This window comes from Lontra canadensis, unplaced genomic scaffold (assembly GCF_010015895.1).
Source record: "Lontra canadensis isolate GAN:19392208 unplaced genomic scaffold, GSC_riverotter_1.0 scaffold128, whole genome shotgun sequence".
NCBI classification, from domain to species: domain Eukaryota; kingdom Metazoa; phylum Chordata; class Mammalia; order Carnivora; family Mustelidae; genus Lontra; species Lontra canadensis.
In genome coordinates this window covers 4,283,158-4,295,539 of record NW_022631122.1, presented here as the reverse complement: position 1 = coordinate 4,295,539, position 12,382 = coordinate 4,283,158, and the positions used below count along the sequence as shown (strand labels likewise).

Genomic DNA, 12,382 nt, shown 5'->3' with positions numbered 1-12,382 from the left:
TACCTATTATAAAAGCATGTCCTTTTTTTAAAGATTTTATTTATTTGTCAGAGAGCGAGAGAGAGAGAGAGCATAAGCTGGCAGAGTAGCAGGCAGAGGGAGAAGCAGGCTCCTTGCTGAGCAAGGAGCCCAGTGGCAGGACTTGATCTCAGAACCCTGGGATCATGACCTGAGCCACAGGCAGATGCTTAACCAACTGAGCCACCCAAGAATCCCAAAGCATGTACGTTTAATTGCGATAAACCTATGTGACCATAATCACTTGAAGATTTCATTTTCTCACTCTCATTATGGGACTAATGTCCCTTTTTTTTCTTTTTAAAGATTTTATTTATTTGACAGAGAGAGACACAGCAAGAGAAGCAACGAAGCAGTGGGAGTGGGAGAGGGAGAAGCGGGCTTCCAGCAGAGCAGGGAGCCTGATGTGGGATGCAATCCCAAGACCCAAAGGCAGACACTTAACAACTGAGCCACCCAGGTGCCCCAGGACTAATCCTTGTACCTAGCTCATGGGTACAGTTGGGTTACAAGTACCAAAGTGGGTGTAAAATGTTTAGCTCTTTGTATTGGTCACAACACATGCTCAATAAACCACTGGTAAATAAATATGCGCCATGACGCTGCCCCAAAAAAGTGAAGAACCTAAAAATAGATCTGAAGAACCTTTGAGATGCAACTTCTTGGATCAATCTTCCACCCTCTTCACCATGGTCTCAATGCAGCAGAACACTCTTAACTGGGGAGAAGGCGATGATAAACAAAACACTCAAAGAGGCTGAGGGTGTGTCCTCTGGGAAGACCTTGTTTGGAATCCTGTGCTTTGTCAACGCCAGGCACACTTGCCGCCACCCCGTAGATGGTGAAGACTTCGAGTCATAGTAATAATGACAGTAATCATCAGCCTCGCAGCCCTGAAATGGTCTCTGATTTCTTTTAAATGACACTCACTGGAAAGCAGGTTCCATCTCTACGTCTAGGAGGCCTGTGAGGTCTCTCCAAACACAGATGACAAATTACAGCATGAAACTTGCAAATTAGAATTCAGGGTTACTAAAAAGAAGTGCCATATAGTGTTTGGCTCTTCTGAATGCATCTGAACACAGCAAGCAAATAGCACTTGCAGGTCCCAGCCCACCCAAGGCTTGGCACCAACGTGGAGGAGGTGAGTTGCTGCCTTCTTGTTCAGCCAGCAGCTGCCACTCACTGCCTTAATCCCTGAACCCATCCACCTCCGAAACACACGTGAAAGATTAAGAGCACCCAGGACGGGCTGGCTCAGGCCTGCCTCTGCATGGACACCAGACCACCAGTTTCCAAAAACACCAAGAAGACGGCATTTTCCAAGCAATGTAGTCTAAAGCACAACTATGAAGCAAAAAAACGTTGATTCTGGTCTCTTACGGTGTCTCCCATTTTTAGGAAGCCCTGTTACCTCATAGCCTTGCTCCAACACTTGAGTGTTCCCTAACCCAGCAGGTAATGGCCTTCCCCAACCCACTCTGGGAGAGCAGGTTTTCAGAGATAGTCTAGACAGTTTGAGAGTAAGACATAGGCATCAGGGTATGAATTGGCAACCCATAGAGCCAACAATACTATGATTATAACTGTTAAGTGTCCACTATGTTTCAGACACCACTTGCTGCTTAATCCTCAAAACCATCTTACAATTTAGGTACCCCTCTCCCTACTGCACTGAGGAAGAGACTGAGGCTGAAAGACATTGAACAATTTCTACAAGAGTAACTTTTCCTCACGTTTTCTGAATTGAGTTTCAAAAGCTAGTAAGTTTGCCAAAAAAAAAAAAAAAAAAAAAAATTAGGACATGCTGAAGTAACTAAATTAATGTTTCTTTAGTGAAAAACTCTTCAATTCTAGAAACCAAACTGTGACAATTTTAAAACATGTCTGCAAATACTTTGTCACAACCCACCACCAAGACATGGAATGACAACCTTGAATCTTGGCCAAGGGACTCTCTTAACACCAAATAGAATGTAGACTGTAGGACTAACTACCAAGGTGGAACCATAAAAACCAATACAGTTCATGTCCAGGCCCCTGGCACAGTGACCTCTGGAGTCCTGAGCCACCGATGTGAGAGCACTGACTTCTCTAAGACAGCCATGCTGTAAGGAAGCCCAGGCGATATGGGAAAACCCATACGGTGTGGTGGGTAGAGAGCCCCAGTTAAGCTCTCAACAAAGCTGGGATCACATGGCATCAGCTGTGAACTATGAGAAGGAGCAATTTTGGATGTCTGGATGGGTTGAATGTTCAGATCATTGCAGCCCCCGTCAACTTCCAAGGCCATCACACAAGAGACACTAATTAAGAGTTGCCCTGCTGAGTCCTTTCAAAATGGTGAGAAAAACGAAATGGTTATTTTGAGCCACTGAAGTTGGGATAATTTTTGACACATCAATAGTAACTACAAATGCACACCAATCTCAAAAACCTGTCAACAGGGAGCCTGGGTGGCAGTCAGTTCGGTCTTGGTTTTGGTTCTGGTTATGATCTCAGGGTCATGAGATTGAGTTCCTAATCAGGCTCCATGCTCAGCAGAGTCTGCTTGAGACTCTCTCCCTCTCCTTCTGCCCCAGTTCCCACACTTTCTCTCCTTCTCTAGAATAAATAAATAAATCTTTAAAAAAAAAAAAACCAACTATCAATTCAATAAAAAACATTGAAAACTTGATTTTTAAAACCTGAATTTGAAATGCATGACAACAAAGAAAAAAACAAAGGATCTAAACCAACCATTTAAACTACAAAATATCACAAACATTTTACTGAGCTTCTCTCTTAATGCTTTTTTGCAAAAGACAACATAACTGGGTAGAGAAAACATGAGACTTGGATTCGGTGAATCTGATGCAAACCCAATTTTTCCCTTATGACTTTAAGCAAATAACCTCCCTTCTCTGACCCCTACTTGCTTTCCTCATTATTCAACTAAGAGAATCAAAAGTAATGACCTCTCGAGCCCCTTCCAGTTCCAGGATCCTGTGGCATTCAGTGATGTCAGACGGGGGGTCAGTAGAAGGACCTCATGGTAGGACACCAACTTTCTACTTTGGGTATTGTGGGTTCAGTGGTGGTTATTTAATGGGTCAGACTCTGAAAAGAGGAATGAGAGGAGAATGGTGATGTGTGTTCATCTGCTTGAAAGTTCTCCAAGAATCTCTGGGGACAGGTGTGCCCTCAGTGATCCAAGGTAGAGCATAAAGCTCTCCTAATTGTATCCCCTGGGATCCAGAATAGGTAGAGTGAGAGACACATTAAAGAGGTCAGTGTTGACTTCAGGTCAATGAGCCCTCTTCTTACCCCCACCAAGAGACCTCTCCTGACCTTTCTCAAGTAAGGTAACACTCTGACATTCTAAAATTAGAGCCTACATTTGGCACATTTCCCAGGAAGGAGTAATTATTTTCCTTTCAGTTCACAGATGTTGGCCAGTAGCCTCTAAGGCATATTCCAGCATTCAGCTTCCAGCTTTCCAAATTTTCTATTAATGCCTTTCTGTCTACCTTGCCCACCCTCTCTTAAAACCTCCACTCTGCTATCTCCTCGGGAGGATCTATCAATGACTTAGTTTGTACTTGGGCTTCTGACCAGCATCTGTACCTCAACACTATTGATATTTGGGGCCAGATAATTATTTGCGTGGTTGGGGGATGTGCTATCCCATGCATTGTAAGATGTTTAGCAGTATCCCTGGTTTCTCCCCAATGGATGCCAGTGTCTAGCCCACCCTACCCTGACCTGTGACAACCAAAAATGTCTATAGACACTACCAAATGCAAAACTGGCCCTGGACAAGAACTAGACTAATACATTAATGACTAATTCCTATGTTACATGGTAACCCTCCCAGGATACCTAATGAGGATAATGACATAAATCAAAAGAATAAAGTTCTCTTCATTTCATGGATCAGTGAAAGCCAAGTCAGAGAGATATTCTTGCAACTGGATCCTTTCAGTCATCCCATAAACTACTTCTCCCAGACAGTTTCCTGGTTTCTACTTTCACTCAGAACCAGCCATAGATATTTAGATCAGATATATGGTCAATCAGATACACATACAGGGTTACATAACAACTTGTTGAATTTAGCAAATCTCATTCTACGGTGATGTCTACCATCTACTCAACTACTTGAAAAAAAATCAACAACCAAGAATTAATTAAGGGTGTGACCTTGGTTAGCATGAGACATTACATCTTTTTATTTTGGGAGGATTATTAGTTCACCCACCCTCTATAGTGATTGGTTCTGTTTCACTAAAGAACATCCAGCTCATTCTAGAAGGTACAGACTAGGATTCTCCTTTGTTTTATTTCCAACATTCTTCATGAGTTACCCATGATAGACTCGGTTATTGAAAACACGGAGTTGATGTAAGTGGAAGGTATGTATTGGGTGGGTAGTAAAGGAACTGGGGATGCATTGTAAACAAGTCAGTAAAGTCTTGGTTGTCACAGACCTCTCAGTCTAAGAAGTGTTTTCTTTTTTTTTTAAAGATTTTTTTTTATTTATTTGACAGAGAGAGAGAGAGAGGTCACAAGTAGTCAGAGAGAGAGGAGGAAGCAGGCTCCCTGCTGAGTGGAGAGCCCAATGCAGGGCTCGATCCCAGGACCCTGAGATCATGACCTGAGCTGAAGGCAGAGGCTTTAACCCACTGAGCCACCCAGGTGCCCCTAAGAAGTGTTTTCTTGACTAATGTATGGTTATGGTAAGATTAATAGATTTTGGTCATATGGATGAGTTAGCATAACCTATATGGAACTTCTTGCCTCCATTAATAAAATAGACCCAAATATTTTAAGGTTAGGTTAGGGGGAGAAGTTGAGAGAGCACTTTATTGAGAACAGCTGTGCAACTCAGAGATGGTCTGCTCCTGAGGATTCACCTTCCTACCAAAACTACTGACATAGTAAATTATAGAACTAGGACACAAACTTTACCATGACTCCAGCTTTTGTGTTACAAGAAGAGAAAATGGGTTTGGTAGATGGCTAGTTTAGCTCTAACATACTATAGTTTCTTTCTCTCCCACTAAGGTTTCCCAAGAGGTATGATCTCCCACCTTCCTTTGGTAGGTCTCCTTCTAGTATATGCCACCTTTCCATGCTACCTGGGGTTACCCTCAATTATGTCTACAGTCACCAAACTATAGGCCAAAGTCAGTAAAATCAGGAGACATTGGATTTACTATCCTGCAATCTAAGGATATTTTCCAAATTCTTCTTTCCCGTATGAGAACCCACCCCATTCATGAAAGATTTATGTTGGCATTGATTAAACCTTTCAGGAGAAACCAAGGCTTTAACCTCAATGATAAGCACAATATTATATATGAAAAAATTCAAACAGTAACAAGAGGGAGTCAGTATATCATACAACCTATGGCTGAGGTTGAAAACACAAAGAGACCTTATGCTTCTGGGTGACTTATCTCACATAAACATAGTCATCAGCAGCTAAGGTCTGTAGTTAAGGTCGAAGAATCTCTATTGTAATTTCCTTGTTTGAAGGCCAAATTGGTGGTGAGCATCTCAGAACAAACCTTGCAAATGCTTAGCTTTAAGTTACTACGAAAAGAAATTACTCATCTCCTCTAGATAGTATGCCTTTATCTCATGAAGCATAAATCAGAAGCATTTCAACCCTTGTCATGACACTGAGACCAGCTGGTCCATACCAAGCACCTCTGAGAAAACTTAACCATGATTTCCATTCCAGTAATTCTCATCTTCAAAGGAAAGTATTTCCAACCAAATACATCCAAGAACCTCAGTGTTATTGGCCAGCTGCAATGAGAATTCCTTGCAAGATTTGTTATATTAATTATAACCGTAATGCAACTGCTAAACAGAAAGGAGTTTGGAAATAAGTTTGTCATCTTATTAATCTTTCCAGATATCCTATACATTCATAACCAGATCATCCAAAGACCAAAGACTTGGTTAATAACGTGATTTTTTCATCTGTATCTCTACTACAGGTTCTGTTGATCTCCTTTAGTAAATGAAGGTGTTCAAAAATTAATCATCATTAGGTAACATGTAACACGTGATGGCATTCTGTAAACCATTCTCCCAGAAAAGGCTCATCCCTCACCAATAGGAACTTCTGTATAATGCATTCTTAAATTCATCCAGACTCTACCCTCTATTTATGAATATCCTGGATATCTCTTTAGAATGTGAGCATCCCATACTTGAGCCATAAAGACGTACAGATGTCACCCCATAACCCCACCAAGGACACTGTGCCTACTTAATGTGAATTCCTCTTGTTCATGGCTTCCGTCCAGGTTCTTTAAGAACCCAGACTGTATTTCATGAAGTAGAGGGAGAGTAAAAGAAGGTAAACAGTTTTTAGTTGAAGACCACACTGAATACAAATGGATGGTATTTTGTCTTTTTCATAGTTCATGCCCAAGAAACAAGAAGATTCCAGAAAATCAATGTCAGCAGGCTGGTATAAAATCAATGAGGGTTGAGAGGTTAAATAAATGGGAAAGGTAACAGAAAAAAAGAGTTTCTCAGGGTGGAGATGGTAGTTTCATTATGGATCAAGTCTTCAAGGGTCAGAGATTACAATGGGACAGTGGGAGGAAAAATAGTCTATTAAAAGATTCAGCAACCAAACCCTGAATGTTTGGCAATTAGCCAGTTAAGTCACAATTTTAATAGCCCAGAAAAGTGCCTGCAGCTGTGTAGGATCACATAACCCACAAAGAGGACATCGGGCTACTCTCCTCGAATTGCCAGGGCTGAATTCCAAAAACTAAAGAGATACTCTACAAGCTCTCCATTCAATGCTCCCACTTAAGGAGTGCAAATTTGTTTCGATTTTCCTTTCTGGAATTCAGATAAATGTCATAGTGATGAAAGTTGCTTTGGACTGCAATCCTTTGGATGAAAGTTAAAGACATGGCTGGGACACCAACACAGAGATCCAGGGACACCTCCCTATCTCGTTTGAAGAGGAGGAACTGAAAATTATTGTTTGAAAATCCCCAAGAAGTACAAAGAGTCATGACTTCCTCCATAGGCAATAACTTGACAGAAAGTCTATTTATCTGTCATTCTACCCATCCATTCAATCAATTGTTTATTAAGCTTATGTGATACTCATTAATACATTAAACCCTGGATGAGGGGGGCTTAGTGGGTGTCACCATTATGGAAGTTCTCAATCCAGCTGCAAAACAAGACAAAAGAGACAAAAATTATTGGTGTGTTATCACGATCAAATCCAAACTGAATTTAATACATAAGAGTAGTGAATAGGAGATCAGGGAGAGGTATGAGAGGAGAAGGAATGTCTACTCAGGAGAAGCTTCATTTTGGAAACAAAGTTAATAGAGATGGACAATGAGGAAGCAGGAAATTCTTTCCAAAGGGGCAACAGGTTCTTTTGGTTAGCCATGGCTCTCCCCATTCCAGGGTGGAAACCTCTTCTAAAAGCCTTTTGAATTGTTTCTGACCTACTCTGTCCTTTTTTTTTTTTTTTAAGATTTATTTATTTATTCATGGGGAAGGGTAGAGGAAGAGGGAGGGAGCAAGAACCCTCAAGCAGACTCCCTGCTGAGTACAGAGCCCCACCCAGGGCTCGATCTCACACCCTGAGATCATGACCTGAACTGAAATCAAGAGTTGGCCGCTTAACTGACTGATTAATTTAACTGACCAGGCACCCCATGACTGATTCCATCTTAAGTTTTGGCTCCTGTCTTCTTGGGGTCAACCAATCACATAAATTAAGCGCAAGATTCACCATAACTAAGAATCAAAGTTCTCTTTCTTCACTCAGAGATGCTGCAGAGGCATGACCGTACTTGGGAGCGGTGTTTGACCCAATTCATTCTAAAGCCCCCTTTCCTCATTCCTGCACAAAATAAAGTCTACTGTTTTAACATCACCGCATGTATGCACATTTTACCTAGGGTGATTATCATTGTGTCTTGCCACTACACAGGCTGTTACGAGTGACTTTGTACACAATTAGGGTAAGCATTATGACCCTCTTCTGGTTTTCAGAGCCTCTATATGGTCAGCTGTCAAGCAGTTAATGATGAATGCTCCCACTAAGCTTTTACTTTCCGGAAACACAACTCACAAGTCTGGTGTTTGAGCCATATAATCGGGAGCATAGACACCTTTCATGAGGAACATACTAATTTATTTAAAACCACCTGACAGGTCAGAATCAGAGGCATAAACTGGGTCCATTAATGGATAGCAGAAAAATTTTCACAGAAAAAAAGAAAATCTTTGAGAATCTTAGGTAAACTTTTAAATTTAGAGTAATTTTGGATTGACAGAAAAGTTGCAAAGCTACTCGTAATCCTGGTTTCCCATTGTTAACATCTTACAATAGCATGGCACATTTGTCAAAACAAAGACACTGACATTGATTGGTACGTTATTATTAACTAAACTCTATACTTCCTTGGATTTCACCAGTTTTTCCACTCATGTTGTCATTCTGCTCCAAGTTCCCATCCCAGATACTACGTTGCATTTAGTTGTCAAGTCTCCCCAGTCTGCTCTGGTCTCTGCCAGTTTCCCAGCCTTTCTTTTTTTCCCATGACCTTGACAGTTGTGAGGAGTACCAAAAAGGTATCCTCTAAAATGACTCCCCATTTGGGTGAGTCCAACTTTTTTCTCATTATCAGACTAGGGTTATGGGTCTTCAGAGGAGTGCCCTTCCTATCCTCCATCAGAGTGCATGATATCCAGATGACATCACAGATGATGACATCACCAATGAGGTCATCACTGGGTTCACTTGGGTAAAGTGGCATTTGCTAGTTTCTCCCACTGTGAAGCTACTATTGATTGTTTTCCATACTCTTTTTTTTTTTTTTTTTTTGGCAGAAAATCACTAAGGGTAGCCTACGCTGGAGGAGAAGGGGTGGGATTAAGCTCCATCTCTTGGAGGAGGGAATATCTACCTATATCCTTCAAATCCTTAACATTTGCGGGAGAAACACTTAGTTCATTTAGCTTTCATGGGAATATCTACATTCTCCTCCATCCTATTTTTCATAATCACATGCCCATTACTTTGCTTGGAACAGGACTTTCTACAGCACTCAATCTGTCAGTACCTCCTGCAACCCTGTCAGGAAATGGACAATATCACGTTGTTCCGTTGACTGTTTTGCCATCAGCAGTGGATTCTGGCTGCTGAGAGGTGAAGTGGAAGGATTGTGGAGACAGCTCCTTGGAGGGAGAGCTTGCATTCAAACGCAAATGTGTGCAGTAATTAGGTATGATGGGCTGTAATTTTCCAACTTCCTTTTGCAAAGCAAATTGCTTTTTGAGTTGAAATCTTCTTTGGCTTTCTTTCCCTCAAGTCAGCCTTGTAGGAAAGTCCCCCTTTTCAAAACGCCAGATTTGTTTCATTTTATCCTATAACTAATTTAATGCTGATTGCACAACGACTACATTAGGCATTACTGGACACATCGTGGGACAAAAACTCCTCCGTCGACCTGAAAAGTGTAAGTAAGCCTAAGAGTGTTCAAAGATTAACCTCGGAGAGGCTGCTTTGGGGCTTTAGGCTGGTTAAGACAAGGCTGCAGAATACAGCAGAATACTACCCATCCTGGATCTCAACACAGCACACACTTTTAGAAAAATGTGTCCCCTGTGGAATCCAGGAGAATTCTCCTAATGAATCAGAATCTCGGACTCTAGAAATTCTCTAATCCAGCCATCATCAGAGGCATGAATCACCCCTACGAAATGCAAACAAGGAATTTTCTCATTTAAAAAAATATATATATCCAGGGACTCCAGCATGTCCCAAAGCAGCTTACCCTATTGTTTGAAACTCTAATTATAAAGAAGGTTATCGTTAGGCTAGGCTATTTCTTTGCGGTTTACAAATTTCCATGTTTGCCTAATCTCTATTTAAGGGGCATGATTAACTTTGTCTAAGATAATCACCCACACCAATGTATATGTTTTGCATAGAAAAATATCTGGGGAAGCAGATGTAAACAGTTGTTATTCCTGAGGAGTGGGATTACAAATTACTTTTGCTTATCCAATTTTCTATTTTTTTCTGAAATAACCGTAGATTTCTTCTGTAATTAAAAAATGCCAACAGTAAAGTAGGACATCAGCCAGGGAAGGGTGCCATGAGAGATGCATGGGACCAAGACTTCCAACATCCTTGGGCCAGGGCTGACACCTATTTTGAAGAGATACCTTTACAGCACTTAATATTCTTGCCTTATAGCCATTCATGCTTATACTTTACTCATTTTTTTTGCATCAGTTCAGCAGAAATTTATGGGGAGCCCACTATGTGCCAACAGTTCTGCGAGGGACAAGGCATACACAATTAGCGAGATAAAAATTGTGCCCATGGCACCGTGGTGGAGACAGACATGCGAACAGATTGATCCAGCCTGTTGCATAGTGACGGTGGCTTATGGCCACTGCATCCTGTCGTACGACTTTGCTCCGTCGTGTGCTCCAGGTCTCAGGGCCCTGTCTCCCATCACAGTCAGGTCAGATGTGCATAATTAACTGCAACAACCTTCCAACATCTGATGATAAGGGATCTCCGGGAGGGGTTTGGATTCCCACAAGTTAGTGGAGTACTGAAAACAGGCCCACGGAATGTGGTGGGTACAACATCACTTAGCTCTGGCGGTAGGAGGGAACGGTTGCTGAGAAGTTAGGAAGAGAATGCTGGAACTTTGCTTTAAAGCCAACTGATGCTCATTTATCAAATAAAGAAGGCAAAAGAGCCCTGTGACCTGGACTTGAGCTGCAAGGACGTGCAAGGAAAAGTGACAGATGATCTGCAAAAGTAGCCTTGGTGAGGCGTTCAGATGGTTATCCTACAGGCAATGGGGAGCCTTTGTATTTAGGGCTGTTCCTCCTGTTAAGTGGGTTGAATGGAAAATGGATTAATGAATGAATGAACAGATGAGTGAAGGAATGAATGAGTAAATAAACGAGCCAGCCTAGTTGGCTTATTTGCAGCTCACAGATGCCTGGAATTGATGCTGAGAAGGTGATAGGCACATTCTTCTCTTCCCTGGCTTTCCTTCAGCTACCACCCAGCGCCCTCCATCTTATCCCTTGTGTCAAGCCATCACCAGGGACAGAATTCAATGGGATAGTGTGGGAAATTATGCCCCCACCAGAATCACCACAAACAGAAGACACCTGTAATCTGTACAGACCTACAGGACAACATTTGCCTGCCGGGTTTCCACGTGCAGACACACACGCAAACGTGCACACATATACACGCACACACATTCCCAACTTGTCTGAGAACTGCTCTTCCTTTTTCCTTCCTGGCTACTGTGGGCACAAGCCGGATGTAATACAGCTTTAGTATCCCCGCTGGTCCCAAATGATGGGTCCTGGGGTGGGGAGTTTCCGTCAAACTTGGCCAATTAATCTATTTATCAGGACTGTGGCAGGTGGTATCTCGCTCTGGGGCCTTGACTGTCTCACGTTAACCTCAACGACTGCTGGCTGGAAGCTGCAGCACGTGGAGAGAATTCACAGGAAGAGCCAGGAGACGCCCATCGACAGCAAGAAAGAAGAGTGAGCTGAGGTATATGAAAAAGCCAAAACAGACAACATCATGAGGACTGCCGGGAGCTAAGTACTGGTTCCAGCTCATTCGGGAGATGCAGACCCGCTTGAGGGTCTGGTGAGGAGCCTCTGTATCTCCACGCTTAATCCCCACTTACATGTATACTGGAATTGAGTTTAAATGGATTTTATTAAACTCCAAGTGTGTTTTAAGTGGGGTTTGAAGGGATCCAAAAGTAGACTTAAATGACTTGCAACCAAATGAGCCCTAACCAAGCCAACAGTGAGGTATCACTTAGAGAGGACGGGAAAGATTTCAGACCCTCTGGGTTTGGATCTTGGTTCTACCACTTCATAGCTACATGCTCCTTTGTTTGCCCTCAGAGAGACACTCAGAGTTTTACAATACTTTCCCCATCATCTCATTGTGGAAACTAGAAATCATGACTACAAAGTACCTGGTGGTCTGTGTGGCAAATGGTAGAAGCTAAGATGGGAGTTACTAGCATTGTGTGTGCACTGGGAGACCCTTCCTGCCACAGATGCTTAACACTCAGAGTATATGAGAAATTAAAAGGCTCATGATTAAAAAAAAAAAAAAAGGCTCGTGATTGTTTATTAGTACAAATTTGCTTTCTAGCTCCGCCCACCCCCCAAAGCTTTAGATAGTCCTCCTTATCTTTGCTTTACTACACTGTGAACAGAATCCAGAGGAAGAGGAACCCTATACCCTGGCCCGTCACCTCCCTTCACACCCAAGCCTCCAGGAAAGTATTCACATTCCTGACAGATAGGA

General features: G+C 42.2%; 1 protein-coding gene and 1 long non-coding RNA gene across 2 annotated transcripts in view; one reads left to right on the top strand and one right to left on the bottom strand.

Annotated features, from left to right (window-relative positions):
- The window catches only part of AGBL1 (ATP/GTP binding protein like 1), a gene marked incomplete at its 3' end in the record, with an annotated part of 181,941 nt that overhangs the window by 133,162 nt on the left and 36,397 nt on the right, over positions 1-12,382 (bottom strand). The gene's annotated exons all lie outside the window — the stretch shown is intronic.
- LOC116857889 lies at positions 4,365-6,079 on the top strand. The gene is made up of 3 exons (XR_004380828.1): positions 4,365-4,401; positions 5,065-5,099; positions 6,009-6,079. It is a non-coding gene; the product is annotated as an uncharacterized LOC116857889 (long non-coding RNA).